This window comes from Barbatula barbatula, assembly GCF_947034865.1.
Source record: "Barbatula barbatula genome assembly, chromosome: 1".
In the NCBI taxonomy this organism is placed as follows: Eukaryota; Metazoa; Chordata; class Actinopteri; order Cypriniformes; family Nemacheilidae; genus Barbatula; species Barbatula barbatula.
The window spans coordinates 1,017,534-1,033,682 of NC_136766.1; positions in this window are offsets into that span (position 1 = coordinate 1,017,534).

Below are 16,149 nucleotides of genomic sequence, written 5' to 3' on the forward strand. Positions count from 1 at the left end.
ATATGGTCAAACGTATGGGCTGAATGTGGAATAAAGGGTCTGCCAAATGTGAATTAAACTCAAACGTTTTGCCAGATGTCGAATGATGGAAAGTATAAATAACTTGGATCTGTTGAGTAAAATTAAGCACCTGAATAACACTTTTCAATCAGATTTTGTTGCTTCTGCTGTATATATACATCCTTTGTTTGTGTTGTTTTCCGTATTGATTGATAAATTTCTTTATATGAGAATTTTAAAAAAAGAAAACATTAGTTGAGAACTAACATGAACAATTGTATTGAAATGACCTCACATTAACAAAAATGTGAATTAATGCTGAAAATCTTTCTTGCCGACTGTTCGTTCATGTGATCTAAGCGATTCCCATGTGTTAAATACAATGAATAGCAGTGTCTGACAAACACATACATGTCATTCTAAATGTGAAGAGATATGTCAAATATACACAATTACAATTACGGTCAATACTGGTAGACTGAAACACCTTCATCCTTTGATGGTGTTGTTGTTTGAACAGTGAAGCAAAACATTTTACAGTGTAAAGTCCAGCGCACAATATGAATATAACTTCATTTAAGGATGATTGGATTTCTGGCGTAAAGTGTTTTGCATTGAACTCATTTACGTGTGAACAGCCGCTCTCACACAACACCTTCCGTTGAGTTCAATGTTAAACAAGGTCATTCGTTTGCATGAAGTGACTCTTAAGATTCTTCTTCCAGTGATTTTGCATCTGCTGAATATTATCCAAACAAGGTCAATGTGAACGTTCTTTATAATTCTGCTGATATAAAAGTCATGTTGCGGTTCAAACGAATGAGAATGAGAGAATAAGTTCACATTTTGTTTGTGACAGTGACATTATAACACGGTGTTTAAAAGGTTCTTGATAGAAGCAGACAAAGAATATTTTTTCACCGCAAAGAACCTTTTTTGAAACAGACAGCCAGTTCTTTAGATGTTAAAGGTTCATCGTGGAACCATTAAGACCAAAAAAGATCTTTCTATGGCATCGTGACGCACCTTTATGTATGACGTCTGGTGCTGCCCCTGAACATCTTCAGTACACTTCAACGAAACACAAGGTCGTAGGTTTGCATCTGCTTAATATTATTCAAATGACAGCAGGGCTCCATAAGAAAGGTTTGGTTTCTTATTGCCTTGTACTGTGTTTGACCTGTTTTTCAGATTTCCTCCTGTAAAGCTTCTTTGGATCAATGCACATCCATTTGAAGACAAATCAAGTAACAAATCAGTTGTAAATTACAAATGAATCAGTCATATTCTACATCGATGTGCCAACAGCAGTGATTTTATAGTGGTCATGTTATAGAAGTGACGTTATAGCTGTATTTCCAGCCATTTTTGCCCGTACGTTGGGTAGGGATTTCCTACATCTACAGTACATACACTATATTGAAAATAAAATAAGAAACATAAAAGAAACATTTCACATTTTAAAAGAGCGATGGGCGGGGCACCAACAACATAACAAAATTTCCATCTCAATGTAACAAAGCCTCTTAAAGAAGGAACATTCAACACAGACGACTCGCTTCACAGGTACGTCAACATTAAATCAGTCATCTGACCTAAAACAGCTTTATGACTTTCAAGAACATCGATTATTAATAATGAATAAAGATTTGCTCTAATTACATTTCTCTTTTCAATTCCTTGCAGTGAAAATTCACCCCAATAGGAGGAAAAAGATGAAGCATCTCTGTCTTCTTATCCTTTCTTACTCAGGTGAGCCAAAGCTGTCAAATTAAACTAGTATGGGCATGTTTGTTTATATATTTATAACAAAAACACTTCATCTTAAGCTGTCGATCAAATAAATGACAAGATGCAAGTGAAATAATATTAATATCATACAAGCCACCAAATTAAGATCATTTGAAAACTTCACACTTTAGCACAGAACACAATATATGAATAATGAAAAAGAAACTCCAGGTGATGGTGATGAGAAGGATGTTTGTCTGGTGTTGGCAGGACTGGTGTGTGTAGGTTGGTGTAAACCGCGCGAGTATATTCTGATCAAACAGCTGAAGACGTGGACGGACGCACAAGCTTACTGCAGATTGAATCACTATGATCTGGCCACCGTTCAGACGGCTGAAGATGAGATCAATCTGCGTCAGACCGCCAGTGAGAACGCCTTTACTTCATACGGCTGGATCGGACTCTACAATGACATCAACAGCTGGAGATGGTCTCATCAGGACGAGAGCGTCACTTTTGACAGATGGGTTATTGGACAGCCGGATAACTACGGTGCAGGAGAGGCGTGTGCTGTAATAAGATATGGTGGAAATTGGTTTGACAGAGTCTGTACTGAAGAAAAAAGATTTCTGTGTTTTGAGGGTGAGTAACAAAAGCAAACCTCATGAATTTTAAATTTGATTCCTAGAATTGAGCTTTTAATGCCAGTTGAGCACCATTCAAAGAAGAAAGTTCAAAGGCTCAGAGAATACATGTATGAACGTGCACTGTTTTAAAATAAGGGAGAACCGGGACGAAGGTAACAAAGCGATTTCTCAGAGCCCTGACTATATTTGCCTTCCAGGATATGACAGCATGTTCATCACGTTATTCTTGACGGAGCTGCCAAATATCACGTGACTTCTTCCTCGTTTGCTGCAGTTAGGTCCTGAAAGCAGAAAGTAAATTACAGAAGCGATGTTTTTTTTTTCGAATTACAAATTGTGTTTCTCTTTTCACGTGTCAAAGTTATGATCAATCTACAGGTTATATAGTGCTGTAACACATCCTGAAGTTTGCCTTGTCAGAGTTTTACAGTATGAAAGTAAATCGGGTTTAAACGTCAGGGGTTCCTGTCTGGACTAAAGTAACGCTTGTTACTTTTGTCCCGCTAACAATGTTATTATGAAACTATATGTTATTTCATTTAATTTTCATATTGTCCTTATTCTTAAATAGTTATAGAAATTGATTGACATTGACAATCAAAAATATTTCTTAACAAGTTAATGAACATAATGTGTTGTGTTTACACAAACGAATGTCAAAAGATGAGATGGACAGTAGTTAATATCACATTAACATCTTGACTCAAATGTTCACAGAGAAGAACAGCACAGTGAAATATTACCTTGTGGAAAATGATATGACGTGGAGCGACGCGCGGAAACACTGCAGAGATCAATATACTGATCTGGTCACCATTAGAGACGAAACTGAAAATGAAAAGTTGAGACTTTTGATGTACTGGTCAACAGAGGTTTGGATTGGATTATTCAGAGACAGCTGGAAGTGGTCGGACGGGTCCAATCTCTCCGCCTCCAATGAAGCGGCTGCTGAGATGCTTAATGGAGGAAATGAAAACTGTGCCACATCAACTTATAACGGTTACATGGGAAATTGGTTATGCTCCACAACTTTTAACTTCTACTGTAGTACCAGTAGGTATCATCTCAACGTTGTCTCTTAAACAAACTTTTGAAGGTAAATGATGTACTGTAACTGATAGTGTGTTTGTGTTCTCGATCCCAGTGAAGTTCAAGAGGCAGATCCTGAAGGTGCAGGTGAAATTTAAGTTGGGAAATGTGGATGATGCTCGACTGCAGACACTCGTGATGAAGAAGGTCAGAAACAAACACGTGACAGAACATCAACTAATGTAAAATAATTAGTAATACTCAGGGGTGGAGCAGAAACTTGGTTTGGGTGTTAGATGACCCAACACTAATGTTAAGCTCAGCTTTAGGAAAATAAAACACGTGTGTATATGTAGATATTCTGTCAAGATAGGACCATAATATGTTTGCTCAGTCCTTGAATTTGCATGTCCTACTTGTCAGTCAAATGTATTTTCATCCTTGCGTCCTCGAACCTCCATTATCAGCGTGGCATCTAGTGGAGAGGTAATTCTTCCAGAAGTATTGATTTGTGGAATAAAGAAGCACTACGGAATCAACCACATTTAAACAATCAAAAACTCAAAAAATGATTCTTTATGCCAAACCGAGAACAAACCTCTCCATCCGTCAGATGAGTCAATCATGACGTGATTTATGAGATCTTGCGTAGAAAAAGCACATGAAATGTGTGTATGCCTCTAAAAAGGCCTGGCCCTTGGACAGTTAGTATTGTCCTTCCTCTTTTTTGTTGCTTACGTCATGTGGTGAAGAGTTGTTGTTGATATGGGAGAGGAGCTAAAGGGTCATGTAATGGGCGGGAGGGGCATGAGAGAAAGTGAATCGCTTCCACATCTTCAAATATATTAGTCATAACAGTCTATGGTCATTATGCCAATTATACTTTCAAGCCACATCGGTTCAACAGAAACCACTATATGTAATATGTAAAAAAGGTCTCTCTTCTGTAATAACTTACAGTTGCGTACATTCTTTTCTATGATGTGCAACACAACCAACTCTGTTAACAGCGAAATAAATGTTTTTCAGGGTTTCGTGGCACTTTAATGTTTTTGTGTAAGTGCAAATGAATTAAAATATAATAAAAATGGTGTGCACGGATAAAATGTTTATAATAAGCATCCATAATCAATGCAATACTGTGTAAAACACTTTTTTGATCTTTGATTTCATGGTGACACACAATTTCCAAAACTTGAACTACTCGGACAAGCAAAAGTTAAGCACTTTTCAAGTCAAAGACCGTTTTCATAAATATGACCGTTCCCGTGGATTTTTGTATACGTATGTATTGTGTTCTGGAATAATTGTATTCTGTGTGTTGCCACTAGAGGGCAGTAACAGACAAGCAAATCTGCCCAGGTTTGCTCTGGCTTTGTATGATTCTTCACTTTGCTCCGTGATCACGACCGACGCCTGTGATTATGGACTGGGGGCTGTCTTTGCCCAAATTCAGCCAGATGGTAAAGAGAAACCAGTAGCTCTTGCCTTGTGTATGAATGAAGTACTGGAATGAGTGTGGGCAATATTTCTGAGCCCGATGCTTTACTTTGCGCACAGACCACCAGGCAATTACAACTTTGCTTACTACCAAGGGAATGAACAGGGCGGGACTGCGTATCGCCCTGCTGGTCAGCACGCCTGCTTTTTCTAGGATGTTGTTTACAAGCCAGGCTCACAAAACTGTACAGCAGACTGACTTTCCTATGAAAGTGACCTATTTGTCAGTTATGATGACCCATACCTCAAATGTGACCTCTGCATTTAACCCATCCAGAGAGTAGTGAACACACGCACAGCAAGTGGTGAACACACGTACACCCGGAGCAGTGGGCAGCTATCACTGCAGCGCCCGGGAGCAAGTAGGGGTCAGGTGCCTTGCTCAAGTTGTTAAACTCCCTAACAATTAGGCCACGTGAGCAGATCAACCGTGGCTGGCCTTCCTCATATGGAGTGTTGCCCAGGATTACTGACTGCCATTAACTGACTACTATTCAAAGTGGCCTGAACTAGACTTTGCTCATCCGCCACAGCTGAGGCTGTCATTGATTTTCTGATTACCGTGTTCAGCTGCCATGGAAATCAAGAAACTAGGGTCACCGTAAACTGGCCGCAGTTTCCTCAGCTGTCTTTGCTGAGTTCCTTCAGACCAGGGGTGTGGATCATAATAAGACATCTGTACAAGTGCACCAAACATCATTATATAATCCGTTGACAACAATCCTGCAACAATATGATGAAATCTGTGAGTAAATGTTGTTGTTGTTTGTGTTGTTCAGTTACAGCAGACACTGGATGGACTGACGGCAGATGAGGATTTGAAAATGAAATGGAGGAAGCAAAAGAACGGAAACGTCTTTCAGAAGCAAATCGATTTACCAAAAAGTGCCAATGGAAGCTCTGTTTGCAAGGCCGCATCATTGTAAAGTGACATTTCACTTGAAAAAACACACACTTCATTATTCTTATTTTGAACACACGTCATGTTTAAAATTACATTTACATTTAACATTTATTCTAAAACACGTCTGCACCCTCTGCTACGGCACATTTTAAAGTTACATTTCTGGGGAAAACACACTTCACTTATTTATAAGTTCATGTTTTTAATTCATTTCATTGTAAGTCAATTCTGAAACATTCTTTTAAAATCACTTTGAAAACTTTATTTTATCATTAACAAACCTTAAGCATAGATTACTGTCTATTTTTCTCTCGGTTTATCAAGCAAAATTAAGCACGATATTTCATTCCTGTTTCACATTCAGCACCATAACAATAAACATGAATGAGGATAAACTGGAGAGTTCCTATATTGTGTAAATTCTGTAACTCATTTCCAGAAAACACAGAACATATTTTCTTTAAGAGCATATTTTCCTTTCATTCCTGAACAAAGTGCAATTATTGTGGTTAAATTAGTAAAATGTTTATAAAAAGATGTATATGGAAATTGTGAAAAAGGAGGTCGAAGGGTTTTTTATTAATAATTTACTTTTGTTAGCTACGCATTTTATTCCCAAATGTCATTTTTTTAAATCACCCAATTTATACTGAGAATAATTTGGGACAATATTAAAAATACGCTGTCATAAACAAAAAATAAAAAGCTGGATTTGTTTTAGACTTATACGATAATATAAATGATATTTCTTGTTTTGTTTTTAATCAAATCGGCACGATCCCATTTATTTCAATGGAGAGCTGTTGACTTCCAGCAACACCGTGGGCATGTTCAAGTTCAAACCAGTGCGCAATGTTTTGCTATGGTTTCCGGGTTGAACGACACGTTTCCTGGAAAGGGTTTGCAATGGTGTGCAACGGGTTTGAGGTGTGTTTTCTCTGGTTTGGTGGGTGTGTCAAGAATGTCAGCCCAGTCAGCAGCAACATATAATCTTCATGTCAAGGTATCGTAATGGCTTTGGTGCAAAAACAACTGCGACACGAGTTGTTTGTAAAACTTTGTAATGCCTTTGGTCAGTTTAATCAATAAATAGGCCTACCAGGGACTGTACTTCTATTCGTGTGTTGTATTTTATATGGTTGTGAAGTGGTTAGGTTTCGTGGGAGGGTCAGGCTGGGGTTAGGTGCTACAAAATACCCAAATAATTCATTATGAAATGCCAAGAATTTCACGCATCTCTGTCTGGAGCATTTGGTGAACGGCAACGCAGTTCCATGTTCGTCGAAAAACAACGACAAAGAGGAACCCACTCACGTTCAAACTTACCTTGAGTAAATATGTGACGAGTCAGGAGTGAGAACGGGTTGATGTGCGACCCAGAGAGTCATGATGTGACTTACTAGGGTCAGCTGTGGCCTAGTGGTTAGAGCGTTGGGCTTGTGATCAGAAGGTTCTAATCTCAGTGTCAGCAGGTCATGACTGAAGGGCCCTTGAGCAAGACACCTTACCCCTGATTGCTCTGCAGTAATGTGACACTGTAATAAAACTACTTGTAAGTCGCTTTGGATAAAAGCATCTGCCAAATGAATATATGTAAATGTACTATACATCACATACAGCGGTGTAGCACAGAATGTGTGTCTTATTTTAATGAGATTAGATAAGCCATGGATAAAAACACAGCATGGATGTACTCATCACTGACGTGTAGTGAGGCCAAATGGACCAAGAAAACTTTTTAAGTCTAAAGTTCTGAGAACATTTCCCTTACGTTACTTTCTGGTTCCCATAAAGTTTTTGTGGTTATATTTATGGCAATAAAACGTTAGTTCCATTGTTTCTATAACATTAGGGGAACGTTCTGGGAACCACAAATACTACTTTTATCGGATCAAGCACTAGCTGTAAAGTGTCGATGGGACTCTCCATCATCTGCTGTGAGTGGAGTCCGTGAACACAGATACCGTGAGCGGGAAAACCTGGATCTCTAGTGGAGTGATGACAGAATGCCTTCAGCGGGGATGTGAGTCCAATCCACTTAACTGGTCCAGCCTATCGTGCAGTTCACTGTTGCATGTGTGCAGTGCTCGTGTGAGGCACGGCAGACGTCTGAATGAGCGAGAACAGAGAAGTTAAGCCCTTTTCACACAGATCTTCTGGAAATACCAGGAATTTGTCCCGGTATCTTTAGATTTTGTTGGTCCACACTGCCAGTGATTTTCTGGAATCTGTGCGTACGTTCACACACATCCCGTGAAGACACGTGACATAATATAATGCAATGCAATGTTAAGTGCATCTTATTGTAGTGAAAACAGGGCTGATCACTGTGAGAGATATTTCCTTTAGGAGGCTATATAGAGCAATTTGATTTTAATACTACTTTTCTTTATATAGTGCCAAAAAGGCCTACATTTTTGGGGGTTATTATTCTGTAGCATATTGTTGCCTTTTGCAAATTACAAAGCCGTAAATGTTAAAACGAACTTTTTATTGATATTTCTTATTTGTAAATGCAGAAGAACGAACACGTGCACAAGCATGTTAAGGGCCTCAAGAGGGAAAAAGGCCACCTCTCATATTTATTAACACAACTCTAACTTAACAATTTAATTTAATTCCCCCACAGTCACCCAATTGTTTCATGTTGTTTCAGTTATCAACAGATTGAGACCACCGGGGTCTTCTTTAGCAGTCACCAATTTTATCACAAGAATAACAACAAGCCAAAGAGTGCATGTTTCTATGATGCTAGTCTCAATACTTTTAGAAACTCCAAGCTTTTTAGAAAGGCGGGGCATAGAGGAGCTACAATAATGTACAGTATGTTAAAGATAGTTTTTTCGACCTTAAAACACATAATATGACATCATAAACATAAGTTCATCATGTTTTTAATCATGTCATTTGACCCCTTTAAGGCAAGACACTTCATGTAGTGTTCAGTTTTATTATTTGGTATATACATTGATTTACTTTCCAATAAATACCACTAGAGTGACTGTAAACACACAGATCAATCTGCAATTGAACGTCTCTGTACGGTGGCCGAGAAGTGCAAAACAACATTACAAAGAATGAAACACTTTTACAAAGCTCGAGACAAATTTACATTTTGGAAAACATTTTAACCTACCATAAAACACAGTAACATGGGCTAAACACTTTTACCTTGGTCAAAACAAATTAACATTTTAGAAAACAAATTAACAAGACGCAAAACACTTTTACAAGTCCCGAAACAAATTTACAAATGATAGATTCTTCACGGAAAGGGAATGTACCACATACCGGAAGTGACGCGGAACGGAAGTGATGAGGTGAAAGCGGGTGATAGGTGTTGTTGGTGAGCGCGGTCAATTCGTGTTGTCAATGTGGAGCACATGTCGTGAGTGAAGCTTATGGTGACCGAACATGGACTCTGGCCGAGGGATGTTTTGCCCGTTTTGTGGCAAACACATGAACAGCTTAACGCGGTTTTGCTTTACGTGTGGTCGGTGTTTGGAATTTTTAAAGGATGCGGACCAGACGGAGACACCAGACGTACTGCATCATTGCGTTCAATATTTTAACGAGGGCCACTCGTACGCTGTTATCGTGGACATGATGTCAAAGTCTACACGCTGTAAACATCAGCTTGAGGACTCTTAAAAGTAAACTGAACGAAGCCGGGTTGTACCGCAGAAAGGAATATTCCTCTCCAAACGCCGTGAGTAACGCCATCAGATCTGAACTTCGTGGACCTGGTCAACTATTTGGCTACCGCACGATGTGGCAGGTACTTAAACAAAAGTACAATCTTCGAGTGAAGAGAGATAATGTGATGAATTTCCTCCGGGAGCTTAATCCTCGAGGGTGTTAGAGCAGAGCACGCAGAAGGTTTACAAGAAGAACCTATCACTCAATGGGACCTAACTATATATGGCATGCAGATAGTTATGACAAACTTAAGCCATTCGGTTTGGGCCATTTCGGGATGTATAGATGGATTTTCATGTAAAGTATTGTGGCTTGAATGTGGACCAACAAATAATAACCCATCAGTGATAGCTCACTATTTCATGTCATGTGTGCGAAACCTCGGTGTCATCCCCATGAGACTGAGGACTGATTGCGGCACTGAGAACGGCATAATGGCTGCAATTCAATGTACCCTACGCCACCATCACAGAGCGTCCAGCCACATGTACGGCTCATCTATAAATAACCAGCGTATTGAGTCCTGGTGGTCTATATTTAGAAAGGGAAGGTGAGTTGTCTTCATAAACGGTCAATGCATCTTTAGTCATTTGATTTTCTCCTCAGGAACGAGTATTGAAAAACTATCAATAAAGATAAAAAAACAAAAAAAGTAAAACAAATCCTGCCGGTCTGGAAAAGTAGTTGTTCCTGAAAAGAAAATCGAATGACCAAAAGATGCACAGACCATAAATTTCATTACAACTAACCTTTGATTTTATTATTCAAACATATGTGTCTATACTTGAAAGTATAACTAAACATTTTTATCCATTTCTATAGATCTCAGTTCTGGATGGAGTTATTTGCAGACCTTAGAGATGCTGGATACTTCAACGGGAGTCATGAGCATCAGTGTCTATTGAGATATTGCTTTGGTGATGTTATTCAGAAGGACTTCGATGAGTGTGTGAGACTGGAACAGTCACAGGATTCGCCCTTCCAGGACAGCAGCATGTCCAGGAGGAGTGCCCAATGAACTCTACTACTTACCACACAGGTAATTGGTGATAAACAGATCAAAGTATTAATATAACGTTTTAACTTGAATGAAAAGAAATGCAATTATGTTTTCTATTTAACATAGGTTTGGCTCCAGAGACTGCGGATTTCAAATTGAACAGGCTGAACTGGATGCCCTTCCTGAGGCTAGCCTGTCAATGACTCCTTGTGGGGACCCAAACATGCAGGAGTACTTGAACTTTGCCATGGAACACAATCAGTTACAGAAACCAGAGGACTGGGAGTCTGCATCAGGACTGTACACGAAACTAAAAGAAATGGCTCAGCTATGAAATTACCAAAAAGGGAGTTTTTTGTTTTTTTGTAGTGGTGAAACACTGCTGCCTGTCTGAACACAATATTTATGAATCTGTCACCCAAAGCTTAATTGTTTTTAAGTGTGAAGTAAATGAATCAAAAAATAGTAATGAGTATTTATTGTTTCTTTATCTAAAACAGTGAATCACCAAGGGATCCCAGTTTCAGAGTCATGGATCTAAAACATTTTCAAAATGTCAACTGAGAAAAGAACATGCTCACATACTGTAACATTATAACTTTGGCAACTAAACTTTAAAGTGCATCTTTAACAACAACTTTTTCAGAGTCTTAACTCTAGGGGTCATCCATCATATACCTTAGAAACAGCCGAAACCTGGACTATTTTGAATTCCAAAGTCCATTTGTGACTTAAACAAAGGGTATGAGTCTAGGAGTGGTAATCTCAAGGAGTTTGAACATGTATTTGCCATTGGGAACGCAGAGTCATCCAGGAACTCTATTTGTGGCAGTGGTTCCAAGCCAGATGGGGGAAGTGAAGACAGCCCAGTAGCAAACATCAAAACATCTTCCACAGACACAGCAGCCTGGCCTTCTGCAAAGAAAAACAATTCAGATACATCATTGCTATGTGTCTTCTTAATTAGTTATAAAAAACAACTGAACTAACAAGTCTCACAATCAAGAAGATAGTCTGCCCAGTAGGCCGTGGTTTGACTTTAAGTCTTCGATTACTCCCCGAAGGACTGAGGTCAGGTTTGAAGAGACTCAAGTTCAAAAGCAGTGAGTCGCCTTTCAGAGTGGCACAGGGGCCAGCAAAGTAGGGTGCTGCTGTAGTGCACTCAAAAACTCCAGGGTTGAAAGACCGTCTCTGAATCTACAGAGTGAACACAAACATTGTTTCACTGCTGTGTAGTGCCAATTGAATTTCAATTATCTAAAGAAAACTATCAAATATTCTCTTCTCTACAATTAATATCCAGCTTAACAAACATACATTTTGGGCAAAAATGGTTGTGTTGAAAATCGATTTAAGAAACCCTATTTTTGCTTTGCACATTAAATGTTAATTGTTACAAACTGCAAGTATAACACATAGAAACAAAAGACTGCAATGACACAGATGGTTGGGTGGCTAGGTCTTTGTGTGAAAACTTAATGAAGGCACTGTAGTTTGACAGAATGAAGCAACATCACATATCAGTTGAAATACACTAAGGTACAAATTCTGTCACAGTGACAAATTGATAACACATATACATGCTTGCATAAACCAAAGATTTGGACAGAGGCGGACAGAGTACACAGGTTCATTACTTGAGTAAAAGTACAGATACCCCTTGCTAAATTTTACTCAAGTACAAGTAAAAGTACTACAGTCAGATGTGTACTTAAGTAAAAGTACTGAAGTACATGTTTTTAAAAGTACTTGAGTATCAAGAGTACAAGAGTACATTTTCTAAATATTGCATTACTACTGCCACAGTGCTTACATTTATGTACAGAAACGTCCTACACGGAGTTATGAAAAATGTTAATGTTAATACCTTGGAGAATGTTAAAGGAATTTAAAGTAAAATAAAGTAATTTTAATCTTTTTACCATGCTTTATTCTTTTCACCTCTGCTAGAGTTTTAATGGATTTTTTGCACCCACATTTGAACCGAACAGTTTTAAACAACACACTGCATACTCAAGAACATCAAAGCAAATACTCGGCTTACATTAATGAGTAATATTAGAAAATACAATTCAGCTAACAATTGTGTGTACATGTGAGTTTCTCTGTTTTTTCATCAATCAGTAGTGGCGTTTCATCAAAACCTAGGGTATGGCGAAATTTCCTCAGACCATACAAAAACGAACCACAATGAAACCAAATGATATCACATATATGTAACCACAAAACTTAAAGTAGTAAAAAAGAACCCAGCCAGATGTTGTCATAACCACCACCAACGACTACGTTAATCGACTATGAGACTAAAATATAAACCAACCATTGATCAGATTCAGCAAACAAGATTAAATATAAAACATGTCTTACCTTGTCGCAGGGTTGTTAAGCCTTGATTCTTTTCATTTTTAAGCTAATCCTGGCATAGCTAGTGGCAAATCGCAAAATACATAATAGCCTAAACTGCGACTGCACTACAAAGTCTTTCCGTACAATATATATTTTTAATTTTTCACAGATAGCGTTGTACATTATGAATGAAATACAATAACAATAGTGTAAATTATTCGATTTATTAAAATTATTAAATGGATGCCAACTAATTGGGAAAATAAAGACCATCCCCACTACCCATAACCTCACACTTGATTCCAAAACCACTGTTAGGCATTTTGTAGACAGTTTCTTTGTTTTATTGAAAATAAATGCCTGTATATGATCTTAAATGTGGAAAATGCAGACAAACGAGTTTAGCCAAAAAGAGTTTCGTACCAACATTACGATGATGTCACGTCAAAACTACATATCTTCGGTCTTACCGACTATACGTCAATGACGCTATGTGAATTAACGGTGTTTATACATTCTCAAATACACATGCTTCCGACGCCTATGCTACATGTACACATCAGTGTAAAGTAGTTTAATTATCTTTAATGAGTCTCATTACGCACACGTACTTTGTTTCAACAATGTTTTCTGAACGCTAGGGCCATACACAAACGCCGCCCCTGAAATCAATAAACCTAAACCAGCAAAGAAGGCGATATAGCAATGTTCTGACACACCTCTGAACCTGACCGTGTTATACACGCAGCATAGAGCAAAGAAGAGAAAATAATAATGATTAAAGAAAATCAGCTGACCGGTCGCAATGTTTTCAAGTTCATTTCATGTTATATTTAGCATTTTATATGACGCTATTGGCTACTCTTCCCTTTATTCTTTATTCGTATAAAAATACCCCCAAATCGCATGAAAATACACACAAAACACATATTCTTCAATCGTGCATTTATTAGCTTCTTGTTTTGGTGAAGAAATGTTACTTTAGCTTCATCGCGGATGTCCTGAATGAGGAAGTGTACACAGGACGTGTCACGCAGACGTGAGATGATTGACAGCTGTGTACAGCAAATGATAGAGCTCTGAGGTCCGGGTGATTGTTGCTGATAGGCTCGCCCAATAAGTGGCGCCTGCACAATCCAATCACGTTTGAGAGGGAAAAAACTAATTGGTGGTTTCCGAGATTTTTCTTTTTCCTTTTTAGAAGTAACGTGTACTTACGGTTATGGATAGAAATGTAGTGGAGTAAAGAGTACAATATTTGCCTCTCAAATCTACTTGAGTAAAGTCATGAGTACTCCCCAAAAAGTACAGATCCCTCAAAATTGTACTTAAGTACTGTACTCGAGTAAATGTACTCCGTTACTGTCCGGCTCTGGATTTGGACCATGAGGCATTTCAAACTAAAAATTCTTAAATACATAAAAAGTACAAAATAATCACCACAAATATCATCTTACCTGTCAATTACAGATGAGTTGCGGTCAATAATATACCATTGGAGGTAGTCTGACACTATTTCTTTCTTTTCTTCCACAGTAGTCACATGTCTCAGACAACCTGCTCTCATCATACATTCTTGCAGAGCATCCAATGAAGCAGCATTCTCAATCTGAAAGACATGAAAATGGGCCTAAACACCCCAGTCAATAACTGTTCACTGTATCTCCTTGCATATTTATTAATGACACACATATAGCATGGTGTAATCTTACACTATCAAAAACTAATAAATGAATGAAATAAATTCTCCACGTAATATAGGAAGTAAACATTGTCTCAAAACACTGCAGGAACTATGTAAACTTCTGCCCTACCATACCGTAACCTTATGCTATTCTCACCTCTTGCAAAGCTTTCCCTATTTCTTCATCAGTTATTAAATTATTTGTTGCTTTGATTGAAGGCTGGCCTGCAAGATAATGTACAAGATCTTCCGACAGGAAATGGGGTCCTGGACCTCCATGCACAACTGACACAGCAATCATCTTTCCTGCCAGGTAGTATTCATCCTCCCTAACAGCTGTGAATTAATTCATATTGCAAAATAAAACAAACAATGCATTACTATATGTACTGTAATATAAAAGCATATGTCATGTGATATATGTGATCAATGAGCATTAACCAACCATTAGTAGCCTATAGTACACATCTAACCAATATGCATACCATTTGCATTGTAGACCAAGAACCGATGTCCTTCTGGTCCATCAAAAATGGGCCGTTGTTTTAGGTGTTTCATTAGTAGAGTTAAAAACTCTCGTCTTGGACCACCAGTGTCAATTCCCTCTTCCAGAACACCAGTATCATCAGTAAATTTCACCAGCATGTCACAGGTTTCAGAATATGTTGTACGCTTGAAACCTCGGACTGCCCCATCCCAAACATTAGCCCTTGAGATGTTGAACCGGCTGACTTTTTTATGATCAATAGGAAGTGACAGGTTGGCTACGATATCAGGTAATGTAATGTCCGTCTCCTCTCTGTAATGACAAAAAGTGACTTCATTTGTGGATATTCCAGATATACCAGAACTATTGTACAGTGAAAAACTACTAGCTACTTGTAACTACGAGTGCTATAGTCATATTACATTGCTGTGTGTTGGAAATTCTTCACATTGACAGCAACCGGCTCTTCGTCCTCTTGCTCAACATTTGGTTGAATACAGGTCTGTGTATTTACTGTTGGGAAATTACCATTTCCATGTTAAAACATCATCAATTTTAGTTATGTCAGTCTTTATCTTTTTTTTTGCTTACCTGTAGCAAGAATATTTTTCTGGAGTTGTTTCAGGTGGATCCAGATCCTCAGCATCAGATATTACTATCTGAAAAACGGATTAAAATGTCTGAAATGTCAACACTGAAAGCAAGAAATGTCATGCTGCCACAGTCTGCTTTATTACCTGTCCTGGCTGAATTGTTGATGATTGTCCTGGTGCATCTCTGAAACATGATAAAACATATTAAAATGATTAGCTCCATGATAAAATCTATAAGATAGTTTTGAGTAACATGAAGTAGTAGTAGAGGGAACAGAAAGATTTATAAAAAAAACATTATTTTGTTATAAATTGCATTATACATATGGTATTTTCAAGTTGTTTCAAGTTCATCCGAGCGAATTCTCTGATCACATCAACAACTTAAAGATAAATTATTTCTTAAGAACATGTGGATAGGACCGCTTTCGACTCAAATCTAAGTTTGTTTGAGTTTCTTTTTCAATGGAAAAGGTATAAAATAAGAGAAAGCTCAAACTACTAATTTTTAACTATTAAACTGCTTGTA